The 12,342-nt window shown below is 38.0% G+C and overlaps 1 protein-coding gene across 3 annotated transcripts in view; it reads left to right on the forward strand.

Moving 5' to 3' along the window:
- LOC105490906 (patched domain containing 4) overlaps positions 1-12,342 on the forward strand; it is a 221,955-nt gene that overhangs the window by 61,152 nt on the left and 148,461 nt on the right. The window lies entirely within an intron of this gene.

Genomic DNA, 12,342 nt, shown 5'->3' on the forward strand with positions numbered 1-12,342 from the left:
ATCTTCTCATTTAATTTAATGCTGTCAAATGTTTTTAAGTTATACAACATTGGAATTCTCTACTCAGATCCCTCAAAAATAACAGGCCAGGGATTACGAGAGACAGAGTTAAGGAGATCCAAAACCTACTTTGAGCAAAACGTTGTGGTCCATATTCATGGCCATTCTCAAGTTAATGGGAGTGAAAAGTGAATATCATGAGATGAAAATTTTGAGAACCAATGATGTGTCCTAATCTCAAAGAACTTAAATAAGCTTTGTTTATTAATTTATTTCAAAGTTTCTGCACAGAGTATACTCCATTCCCCTCCCTCTATATAAACTAAAACCTTCCTGCTGCCACTTAGATATATCCTCTAACTTTTTTCATCTTTGGTGAAAAGAATTAATGAATAGCCTTAGTCAAGATTATCTCATCTTGTAAGTTTTCCACCAGCTGTACATAAATGGTCTAGAAAATAGTGTAGGTGGTGTGTGTGTGTGTGTGTGTGTGCCTATTCCTTCAAAGAGAAGATCAAATCGGAATAAAGGCAAGTACGTGCTTAGCAACAAGATTGATGTGTCTTTTCAGAAAAGAGATGATGATGGTGATAGCTATTGGTACAGCAAGAGGGTTCTACACATCAGGTGTGATGTAATTCCCTATGTGTTGCGATTTAGAGAATAAGCTACAAAGAGTTTATTGGTGGTGAACTGACATGAGCAAGACAGTCTTCATATTAGACACCTTAGGGCTTGCTAGGGCTTTTGCTAAAATTGCTGGTGAACTAATTAGGTGATGGAAAGATTTATCAGGAAAATAGAAAATTACGTATTCCATACCAATAAAGAGAAGAGCTACCTCTCCTGATGCTGGATTGTAACATAGGTTCTGTGAAGCCTGAGATGTGTTTTCATTCCTTAAACAAAATAATTGTTTCTCGCTCTCCAGGTTAAAATCAGTTCTGAATTATAGCTTTATTAGCAATTTTAAAAGATGCAGGCATGTGGTCAGAAAGTCTTCTAGGTGACGTAGGCGCTTTCTTTTTTGACCTTAGCAAACGATTTTGAGAATGAAAATACGAAGTGTGTTTATATGATAGATGCTGGGGTCTAACTGATTTATCCATAAACTCAATATCATTGTGGCCATGTTAAGATGTTAAGTTGTTAGTTCACTTTTTTTTTTTTTTTTTGAGATGGAGTCTTGCTCTGTCTCCCAGACTGGAGTGCAGTGGCACGATCTCAGCTCACTGCAACCTCTGACTCCCGGGTTCAAGCGATTCTCTTGCCTCAGCCTCCTGAGTAGCTGGGATTACAGGTGTCAGCCACCACTTCTGGCTAATTTTTTGAATTTTTAGTAGAAATGAGGTGTCACCATGTTGACCAGGCTGATCTCAAACTCCTGATCTCAGGTAATCCACCCACCCCAGCCTCCCAAAGTGCTGGGATTACAGGCGTAAGCCACCGCGCCCAGCCAGTTTATCTTCTTAAACCTCAGTTACTTCTCATATAAAATGGGGAGTATAATGATATCATTTTCAAAAACTAGGTTTGAAAAATGTAACAGTATTTAATTAAAGTTCATAGCCTGTAGTAAATGCTAAGTAAATATCAGCAAGTTTTACTCTTTAACCTGATGTTTTAAGTGCAGTGGATTCACTGATGACTACAAAACAGGCCTTGGCTTCAGGAAATTGAGGCTTCCTGGATTTTGCATATCATCTCTAAATACATATTAATGTTGTTAAGAAATGGTATCTTTCTTTTTCCCAAAGAACATATTCTATAAAAAATTCTTGTCACCAACGACAAAGATGAGTCTAGATTTGAACCATTTACACTTGCTACATTTTTTTGAATTAAGTCTCATCGCTTGAAATAATAAGATTTATAAGAACCATACAGCATGAGTTACAAATGAAACATATTTCATTGGAGGTTAACAAATTGGACACCTTACTGCTTTTGAGGGTTCCTTTCTAAAACTGCTTTCTAAAACTAATTAGGTCATGAAATGATTTACCAGAAAAATATACAATTACATATTCCATACAAATAAAGAGAAAAACTACCTCTACTGATGCTGGATTGTAACCTAGACTCTACAAAGCCTGACAGGTATTTCCATTCCTTAAACAAATAACTGGAATGCTAAAAGCCACCGTGAGGGAAAAGTCTAGACCCTTCAACACACACTTTGCACCTCTCCCAGTGACCTTTATATTCATACATGAACCCTGGACAGTGTAGGTGCAGACTTTAGGAAGACTGCTTAACAGTCCCTCTGAAGTGTTTCTGCAATGCAAGTCCTTAAAATCTCCTGAAGCGAACATTTCTGCTATTTCTGAAAACACACCAACAAAAGACCTAAGAACATATACTTCAAGATTTTTGCTCCATGAAGGGGGCATTTGTTTTGTTGTGTTTTGTTTTATTTTTAAAATGACTGTAGTAGAAAAGAGGCCAAGATTGAGAACTGGTGAAATAAAAGGAACACTCCGCTGGGTTTCCATCCCAGCTTTTCTACTAACTCCGTGAGTTATATTGGGCAGTTCTGTGAAGTCCCTTTGCCCTAAGTCCTTCATACATCAAATAAAGGATTTGGAATCTTCAGCCTTGCAATGTGAAGATTTCAAAATACAATTTGTTTCATCTTTCAAGTTAGTATTTAATCCTTTATAAAAAACCTTTAAAGTATGTGTTATCCTCAAATCTCTAATCTGTAGTCTCCTTTGTTGCATTCTAATGTTAGAGATAGAGAGAAAGACAGAGAGAGACAGAGGCTTTCGAATAGAAAAATCACAGCTTTGCATACAGAGCCTCAGATGCACAAAGCTGTGAGACATAAAAACACATTGCTATGAAGGTGGTGAGGTAGAATGTGATGTTGAGCATAAATATGTTATGTTTGCCACATATATATCTGCTGGTGGTACACACAATGATGGTTGAAACCAGTTTTTGATGAATTACAGTTTACATGGTATCAAAACTGCATAATCCCTAAGTTAGTTGGGTATAAGGGAAAGAAGCCCAACTCTTCTGGTAAACCTCTATTTCTATTCCTATCTCCCTATAATGACTTCTTTGAGGTAGTGAGTATTTATTTACTCCATTCTGTGTCAATATTCAAACTATTCATGCTTGTCAGTATCGTCCCTGAAGCTGGGTGTGTCGCCGATACTGTTTGTTCCTCACGCTGAACTGGCTCAGCTATATTCTCTTTGACTGCCTATCTCCCATCTGTACTGCATCTCCTTGTTCTTTTTGGCTGGTCATTCGTTCACTTAATATTCTCAATGTCATTTCAGAGGCGTATATACTGTACCTAAATATCCCACATTATTTAAGCCAGTGACAACTTTTATACTTTGTCCTGGTGTTCTCATAATAAAATTACATGTGTCAAATTGTATGTCTCAGATTTGGGTTTAGAAGAAAAGATTATTAGAGGTGCATGCAGTCTTTCTGGCGAAGCATTCAGAAAAGAATTCCAGAATTCCAATAATTTTTTTTTTCTTTTGAGATGGAGTCTCTCTCTATCACCCAGGCTGGACTGCAGTGGCATGATCTTGGCTCACTGCAACCTCCACCTCCCAGGTTCAAGTGATTCTCCTGCCTCAGCCTCCCAAGTAGCTGGGACTATAGGTGTGTGCCACCACACCCAGCTAATTTTTTGTATTTTTAGTAGAGATGGTGTTTCACCATGTTAGCCAGGTTGGTCTCAAACTCCTGACATCAGGTGATCCATCTGCCTCGGCCTCTCAAACTGAACTGGGATTATAGGCATGAGCCACCGCGCCCAGCGATTTTATATATATATATATATATATATATATATATATATATATATATATATATATATTTTTTTTTTTTTTTTTTTTTTTTTTTTTTGACACAGTCTCACTCTGTCGCCCAGGCTGGAGCGCAGTGGGGTGATCTCCGCTCACTGCAAGCTCCACCTCCCGGGTTCATGCCATTCTCCTGCCTCAGCCTCCAAAGTAGCTGAGACCACAGGCGCCCGCCCCCACGCCCGGCTAATTTTTTGTATTTTTAGTAGAGATGGGGTTTCACCGTGTTAGCCAGGATGGTCTCGGTCTCCTGACCTCATGATCCGCCCGCCTCGGTCTCCCAAAGTGCTGGGATTACAGGCGTGAGCCACCACGCACCCGGCCCATAATGTTTTTAAAAAAATACTTGAAAGGACCTCATTTAGCGCTAGCCTAACATCCTTTCTCTCTCTAAGCACGTACCAATGAGAATGGCACTCATTTAATTTATAACTCATTATCCGCCTTTTTTTTTCACCTCATTTGCTTTATGTGGATGTGTTTCCCCTTTCTGGAATGAGAAATATGGGCTAATATCACACACAGACGCCAAGTTGGCTCATTCTGTACTTTGCTGATATTCTATGGATAATTGCCAGGGACGGTAGTAGCCTCGGATCACTTTTTTTTTTTTTTGTCCATTCTGAGTCTGTGTTATGTGTAGAAGTCTCAATTGAGTCAGCTCGACACCACAGGACACAGTGATGACTCGTTTTTTGCAAGTTAAAACAAGCCTTTCAGACACAGATTTTCACTCATTTTTCCAAACTGAGACTCATATTCAATTATTTATTAATTTTCAAATATTTATCGAACATCTACTATGTTCAAGGAATTTTGGTTTCTGGAGTCAAAGACATTGAACAGAATTGAATAAGTTGTCACCCTCACGAACCTTACATTTTAGGACTGAAGAAGGGATGAATAGGACAACTAAATAAAGAAATATAAACTATGTTGTATGGTTCTTAAGTGACATAAAGAAAACAAATAAAGCAAAATAAGGGGTAAAGAGCCTAAGTGGTCAGATAAAAGTCTTTCTAAAGAGTAAAACTGAAGCAGAGAGATAAACGAAGCACCTGAGATGAGTGGCTCTGGCAGAGAGAAATATACCTGCCAAGGCTTTAATATAGGACCTTGCTTGGTGACGCTGAAGAAGAGCAAGAAAGTGAATATGTCTGGATCAGAGTCTGATCTGAGTATGAGTGTCATGAGAAGGGGTCTAAGAGGTAGTACTGGGTCAGGTCATACGGGACACTGAGAATTAATCTTCAGGTCAAATGAAAGCTGTTTGAAGTATTCTGAGACAAGAGTGTGTGGCCCGACATACTTTATAAAGACATTTTTGTCTACACTACATAAATTGATCTGCAATGGGGCAAGAATAATTCTACAGAGACTATTCGACAGGTTATTCCAAATTCTGCATGAGACATAATGGTGATGTGAAATAGCATGGGAGCAGGGATGGTGATAAAAAGGAATTAGACTCAGGGTAAATATTTGAAAATAGAATTGACAGGACTCAGTGAGGAACTAGATATGGTGTGTAAGAGGAAAAGAATTGTTAAGAATGACCTCAAGCTTAGAGGACCAAGTAAGTGATAGAATGCATTTGCCATTTACTGCAGTAGTGAAGACATGGGAGGAATTCACTGTGGGGGAAAAATCAAAACCAAGTGGCAAATGTAGAGTCAGTAATATAAGACAGTACATAGATCAGGCTCAGAGGAAATCTGTAAATCAGAGCTGAAGATACAAATTTGAGATTCATCACAGCATAGCTAATATTGAAAACCACAGAATCCAGTGAGATCAACTATAAAGATGAATATAAATGAAAAAATAAGGCATCCAAGATTTGAGCCCCGGAGCATTTTAATGGTTAGAAATTGGGAAGATGAGGGATTCAGAAAATGATGCTAAGAAGGATCAGGCAGAAAACTAGCATGAGAAGCAAGAGAGAATAACTAACCAGCAGCAGAGTAAAGAAAGTGTTTTAGGAAGGAACAAGAGATTGATTGTTCCAAAAGCGGCTAAGAAATTGTGTCCACTGAGAACTGAGAAGTAGTCATCTGATTTAGCAAAATAGAAGTCATTGGTGACTTTGAAAAGAGCTGCTTGGGGGAATGCTGAAAATGAAAGGGTAATTTCAAGAGATTCAATACAGATCAGAGGAAATGAAGTGAAGATAGTGAATATAGACAATTCTTTTGAGGGATTTTCCATTAAAAAGAAATTAATGTTTGCATGCTGATAGGAACACATAGGTGAGAAAGAAAACTTTATAGGAAAGCAGAGAGAGGAAGAAATTGCAGAAGCAATGCCAATGAGTAGGAAAGAAGGGACTAGATTCAGAGCATAAGTGGAGTCATTGCACAGACACTTCACCTACTATAGAAAAAGGAAAGGCCTAATAGATGGACAGATCCAGATAACTCAGTGTATATGGGGATGAGAGCATGTGGAAATTCTCCTCTGTGCCTTCAGCTTTGTCAGCAAATATGAAGTCAGTCATCAGCTGAGAACAAACTTGGGGAAGGAGGCATTGGTTTGTGGAAAATGAAAGGAATTTGAGTCACCTTGGAAAACTGGACACTGAATTAGACAAGAAAATTCAGAAAGATAACTAGAAAACTCTAAAGGCCCACTTGAAGTTTGTGTTATGAATTTTTTTTAAAAGAAATGAGTAAACATGGTTTCTGTTTTTTTTTACCCCTAGGCACATATAGCTGTGTAGAAGACTTAGGTAGGTGTTGAGTTGAATTTAATCAGAAAACAAAAAATGAGGTTTACAGTATACACAAAGGTGTGACTATAATGACAGATCATGAAAATTGTGCAGGCCAGGGTCAGCTAGACTAGACCATGTTGCAATAACAAATAAAGCCTTAATTATGTTAACATAACAAAGATATATTTCTTGCTCGTCTCACAGTTTGGTGTGGGTCAGGAAGATCTCTTTGCCACCTCTCTTCCAACAGAGACTCAGGGATCCAGGATGCCTCCATCTTGTAACCTTGCATCCTCAGAGTTTGTGCTCAAGGCCATGTAGGCAAAAGAGAAAATAGAGAACTCACACCTATTTGTAACTGCCTTACCTCAGAAGTGATGCAGTTACTTCTTATACATTCTATTGGCTAGCCAACAGCAAAGAGTATAGAAAACACTGATGAGCAAATGGATTGTTTTATAAACATCACTTGTCTCTTTCATATAAACTAAGCCAAACAATAAAGGAAGTGGCAATATTATTCCCTATCATCACTATGATAAGAAATTGATAAGTTGAAATAGTATGGTTCTTGCTGGGTCAGATAATTGTTTTAGGTTGGAGTCTGTTCTAGTTATCTATGGCTAGATATCTAGTTAACTATGTTGGAGATTTCTAGTTATCTATGACAAACACCACAAAATTTAGTAGGATAAAATAACCACTTTATTATGTTCATGGATTCTGTGGGTCAGTAGTTTTGAGAAGACACGGCTCTTCTCACCTCTGCGTTGTGCACTTCTGTTTCCCAAAGCATGAACCAGCAGTGTTTAGGATATAGTGGGCCCACTAAGACTTAATGCTTGGCTAAAGTTCTTTACAATGATTATTTTACAGTATTAGAAATGTCTCTAATATGTTGCCACAGGGCTTATTTTACTCAGGATCATCAAAAACATCAAAATCCTTCCTAAAATAATTCCATTGCTGTAAGAGAAAGGACCTTATTATGACACCCGGAATGTTTAGTTGGAGCTATTTCTTAACCTTACTAATTGTAGTCATGCTGTGCTTTGGTGATAGTCGCCTCCTTTGAAAAACACTGGCCAACGATGTGAAAATATTCCCATGCTTATGCTTAGAGGCTTAGAGTCAGAAGACTTGGAGTCCAGTCCAGCTCCTGCCTCTTACCTGCTGGATGTCTTCTCCCTGGGCCTCCTTCATCTTACTTTCTCATTAGATGAGGAAGAGCTCATTGTTCTTTAACATCTCTTCCACTTTAGCTCTTTAATCAGTGAATCACTTATTTGACACTCATTCTGTATGTCATCACTTCTAGAGATTTGACTCACTGGGAGACAGAACTGTGTCTCCTTGGCATCTTTGCCATTGTCTAAAGTACCCATAGTCAGCATTTTTAAACACTGACTTATTGGTGGCTTTTATGACTGCTAGAGTTCTTCGAGCAAGAGAAGTCTTAACTTTTGGTTTTTTTAAGCTTGGATATTTTAATATGCCTATTTTTATGTATGTAACTCTTTAGTTTTAGCTTTCTTGCCTATTTATTTCCTTCTCTGTCCTTCTTTTAGAGCTTTGACATGGACCTACTGTGTCAGAGCTTTCTAATGAAGTGAGACATTGTCTCACTAACTGGTTTTGCTAGACCTTTTAAAGGAGGTGGAAAAGAAAGCTATGTTGGCATAAAAAGTAAGAGGTGAATTTTATGTCAAACATTTGAGGTAGCATTGACTAGTGTGTACTTTTTATTATATAGCACTGTCCAACACTGCTAGTAATTTTCCTGACTCCCTAAAGTTCTACATCTTCTTTGGAATCCACCTCCGTCTCTTGCACTTTTTACTGCAAATGAGCTTCCTCAAGTGGTTACTGAAGTTTAGGAATGAGAAAGAGTACTGTTACATAACAATTTTACCAAGGGTGAGATGCATATGGACCCATTTTAGTAATCTTGTTTATCTTGAGGGTAGCTGATATGCTAGTTTAGATTTTTTAAATGGAAAGATTTGTAAATATGCCTCCTGTTGTTCAATATGTGCTGCTCTTGCTTTTTATTTCTTGAGTCAGATAGTGAATCAGGATTGAATAGCTAAGCAGGGAGGGACATGGGAGTGACATCAATTTATCCAGCACATAGTACAGTAATTAATATGTCAGGTACTTCCATTTCTCCAGCATCTAAGCCATCCTCAAATACATGTCTATCAAAAGCAACCTTAACACTCCTCATTAATCGAAGTCCACTTTACTGTCGTGTCAGAATGTCCCAAGAAAAAATATTCCTGGTGCAGGACAGCTGCAATTGCCAACCAGAATAGGATATTTTTTCTGCAGTACTACATCAAGCAAGGTAAATGCTGCAGTCGAAACTCTGGAAACTTGTAGGGTGAAAATACGTTAAGGGTTATGCCATTCTTTTTCTGAAGAAAAATGTATTGAGAAACTGGAGATATACTTCCTGGATTCAATTATCTTTCAAGCCAGTATTATCATACCTAGTGATCTAACAAAAAAGAAAATTGGCAGAGAAAGATGAGATACATTCTATGTTTATTTGATGGTCCCAGAGGCCAACCTTAGGCTTCCAAGAATTGAGGAACACCTGTGGTCTGATTCCCACCTGCCTTCCTGGAACATGGTGGCTTATGTTTACAGCAAGTGTTTGTGTATCATAGTTGTCGGCTTCTTTGTTAATGATTGAGTAATGCCTTAACCCAGACCAAGACAAAATTCTAATATTCAAGACTTTGCATACAGATGTCACGGTGTACCCTTAGCAAATCAGTCTGAGTACAATCCTAAGTTTGAGTGTAATATAAATAAGATGCTGCTGTTTGTTTTGCTGCTTCCCCACATTGACTTAGTCTAAATAGAAATAAGACTAGGTCCAGGCCAGTGATACCTGCAGTGATTGTTTTCCTTTTAGGTGTAACATTCTAAACTCAATATTCTATTTAATGATATAAAGTAAGATAGTATGTTAGTAAAGAATATTAATAGTATTTGAGGTGACATAATAAAAAGCACAAATAATATAGCCATATTAGTAAATGATAAAAGCCAAATAATGAAAGGAAATGAGATAATTTTACCAGAAAGAACTGGGGACAAGATTAGGTTAAACTACTTTATAGCACACACAAAAAAAAAAAAAAGTAAGAAAGAAAAAGGAAAAGAGGAAGGAGGTTAAATGGCTCACTTCATCACATGAAAACCAAATAAGATCACAGAAAAGAGATCACTGAAAGGCACCTAACATGTAGGTTTTGGGGTGAGACTGATGAACATAATGAGGACTCACTGTAATACTTAGCAGTAAATTAATGGCTTCACTCTTTATAATTCTGTTACCTTCCTCCTCCTTTACACTGCCATGATCAAGAGTTGAGGCAAGGTTATATACTTCACCATGTTGTCACAACGTGGGGCAAATAATAAGTGGTGTGCTCAGTAATTATTTCTTGAATGAATGACTTGTGATTTTACTAGCTCACAGCCAAGATAAAGGTTATTTTTTTGAAAAACGGTATAAACCTGAGTGTAAAATTACGTGTTCTTTTAAAAAATTTAAATCAATGGCTCTTAAACAAAGCCATTGAACATGATTAGCTGATGAGGGGATTTGGGGGTTTCAAAGTTTCAAAGTTTAAGTTTAGTTTAAAACTTTTAAACTTAAAACTTAAAAGTTTTTTTTTTTTTTTTTTTTTTTTTTTTTTTTTTTTTTTAGACGGAGTCTTGCTCTGTCGCCCAGGCTGGGGTGCGGTGGCCAGATCTCAGCTCACTGCAAGCTCCGCCTCCCAGGTTTACACCATTCTCCTACCTCAGCCTCCCGAGTAGCTGGGACTACAGGCGCCCGTCACAGCGCCCGGCTAGTTTTTTGTATTTTTTAGTAGAGACGGGGTTTCACCAGGTTAGCCAGGATGGTCCCGATCTCCTGACCTTGTGATCCACCCGTCTCGGCCTCCCAAAGTGCTGGGATTACAGAAAACTTAAAAGTTTTAAGTTTAGTTTAAAAGTTGTACCTTTTTGTGTTTGTGTGGAGCTTCATGCACTTAAAAGTATTCAATGGCCATTTTTTTATGAATATGGATTCCTTATTTGCCAAGAGGTAAGCAGGGCAGCTGTTTCTATTAAATAAGAAAGTAAAGTCATCAGAACTATTCTCAAGACTGTGTGGAGTCAGGATTAGAACCTACATTTCTTGACTTTGCCTCGAGGGCTCCTTGGCTCTGCTACCTGTTCTCAAACTGAGCCCAGGGCTTCTGGGGTGCAGAGGGTACTGCAGGGCCTGAGAATAGTTGAGCCAGAAGGAATCTCACTTATTCTGTAGCCCAGGCTGGAGGGTAGTGCTGCAATCTTGGCTCACTTCAACACCCGCCTCCTGCATTCAAGCCATTCTCCTGTCTCAGCCACCCAAGTACCTAAGATTACAGGCATGCACCACCACACTCAGCTAATTTTTGAATTTTTATTAATGGTAGAGATGGGGTTTCACCATGTTGGCTAGGCTGATCTCCAACTCCTGACCTCAAGTGATCCGCTCTCCTCAGCCTCCCAAAAGTGCTGGGATTACAGGCGTGAGCCACTGTGCCCAGCCACTCTCTCCTGATTCTGACCCTGCACTTTGCTCTAAATATTTCACATGACAAGTTTCCATAAAGATTTAATTTGAATAAAAAATTACTATGAACTAAAAAAGTGTATAAAAGTTTGAAATAATCTGTACAACAAACCCCTGTGACATGAATTTACCTATATAACAAACCTGCACATGTACCCTTAAAATAAAATTAAAAGTTAAACCTAAAATAAACATTAAAAAAAAGTTTGAAAACTGCCATTCCTCTACCATTCGGCAGTGCCTCCTTCCTAATATAATGGAAGGTAGAATTTATACTGGAGATGAACTAAATATGTTTCATAGCATGGGTGGCTGCACTTCCATCAAATATTTTATCCATGTACTTCCTGGAGTCATTTTATTGAAGTGTTCCTGGAGGTATGATTTTTACTTAACACCTTAACTTTCTCTCTTGTAGACAAGTTAACCCAATCTCAAAGACTGGAAGCAATGGTGGTTTATGGTTGCCAGGAAAAACTAACTCAGATGCCAAGACATTCAACGATAGAATTGCCTGTAATTTTATTGTATTCCAGGGGAAGAACTTCTGTCTTATGGGTCAAGAAATTGTTTTATAAAGGCACAGTGGCAAACCAAACTCTCACCGAAGGAATCCCATTAAGCATGTTGACAAAAGATAAATAAGTGAGTGAGAATCTCTGTCTGGTAACCTCTCCAAAAAAGTGGCTTATATATATATCTTCTAATTAGGCTTCATTTTCTCCAGATATGTAAAAAGACCAACTATTATTCAGAAGGCTTTGTGATGAGCATAAATTAAAGCAGTGATAACCTGATGAATTTCTTTGTTCCTTTCAAAGAATGCTGCCCCAATGCCTCTCAGATGCCATCCCGTTGCTTCCTGGATAGTTCTGTGTATGTAAAACAGATGTTCACCTTGCTGGCCCCGACCATTCTATGTTGGCCACCTCCTTTTGTCGATAAACTTTTGCCAACATGAATCAATATCACTGACTATGTAAGTAAATGAACTAAGTAAACAGTGTTTCTCATGGGACTATCACACATTCTTTCTCTTTTCTATATTTATCTATTATAAATATTTTACTTATATATGTCAATAAATAGGTCAAATGAGACTAACTCTATCTATCTAGATCAAATGAGTTTAATCCTCAGAAAGTGACCCTCTTTTTATGATTTCTGGTTCTTCCCTA

This window comes from Macaca nemestrina, chromosome 5 (genome assembly GCF_043159975.1).
Source record: "Macaca nemestrina isolate mMacNem1 chromosome 5, mMacNem.hap1, whole genome shotgun sequence".
Lineage (NCBI taxonomy): Eukaryota > Metazoa > Chordata > Mammalia > Primates > Cercopithecidae > Macaca > Macaca nemestrina.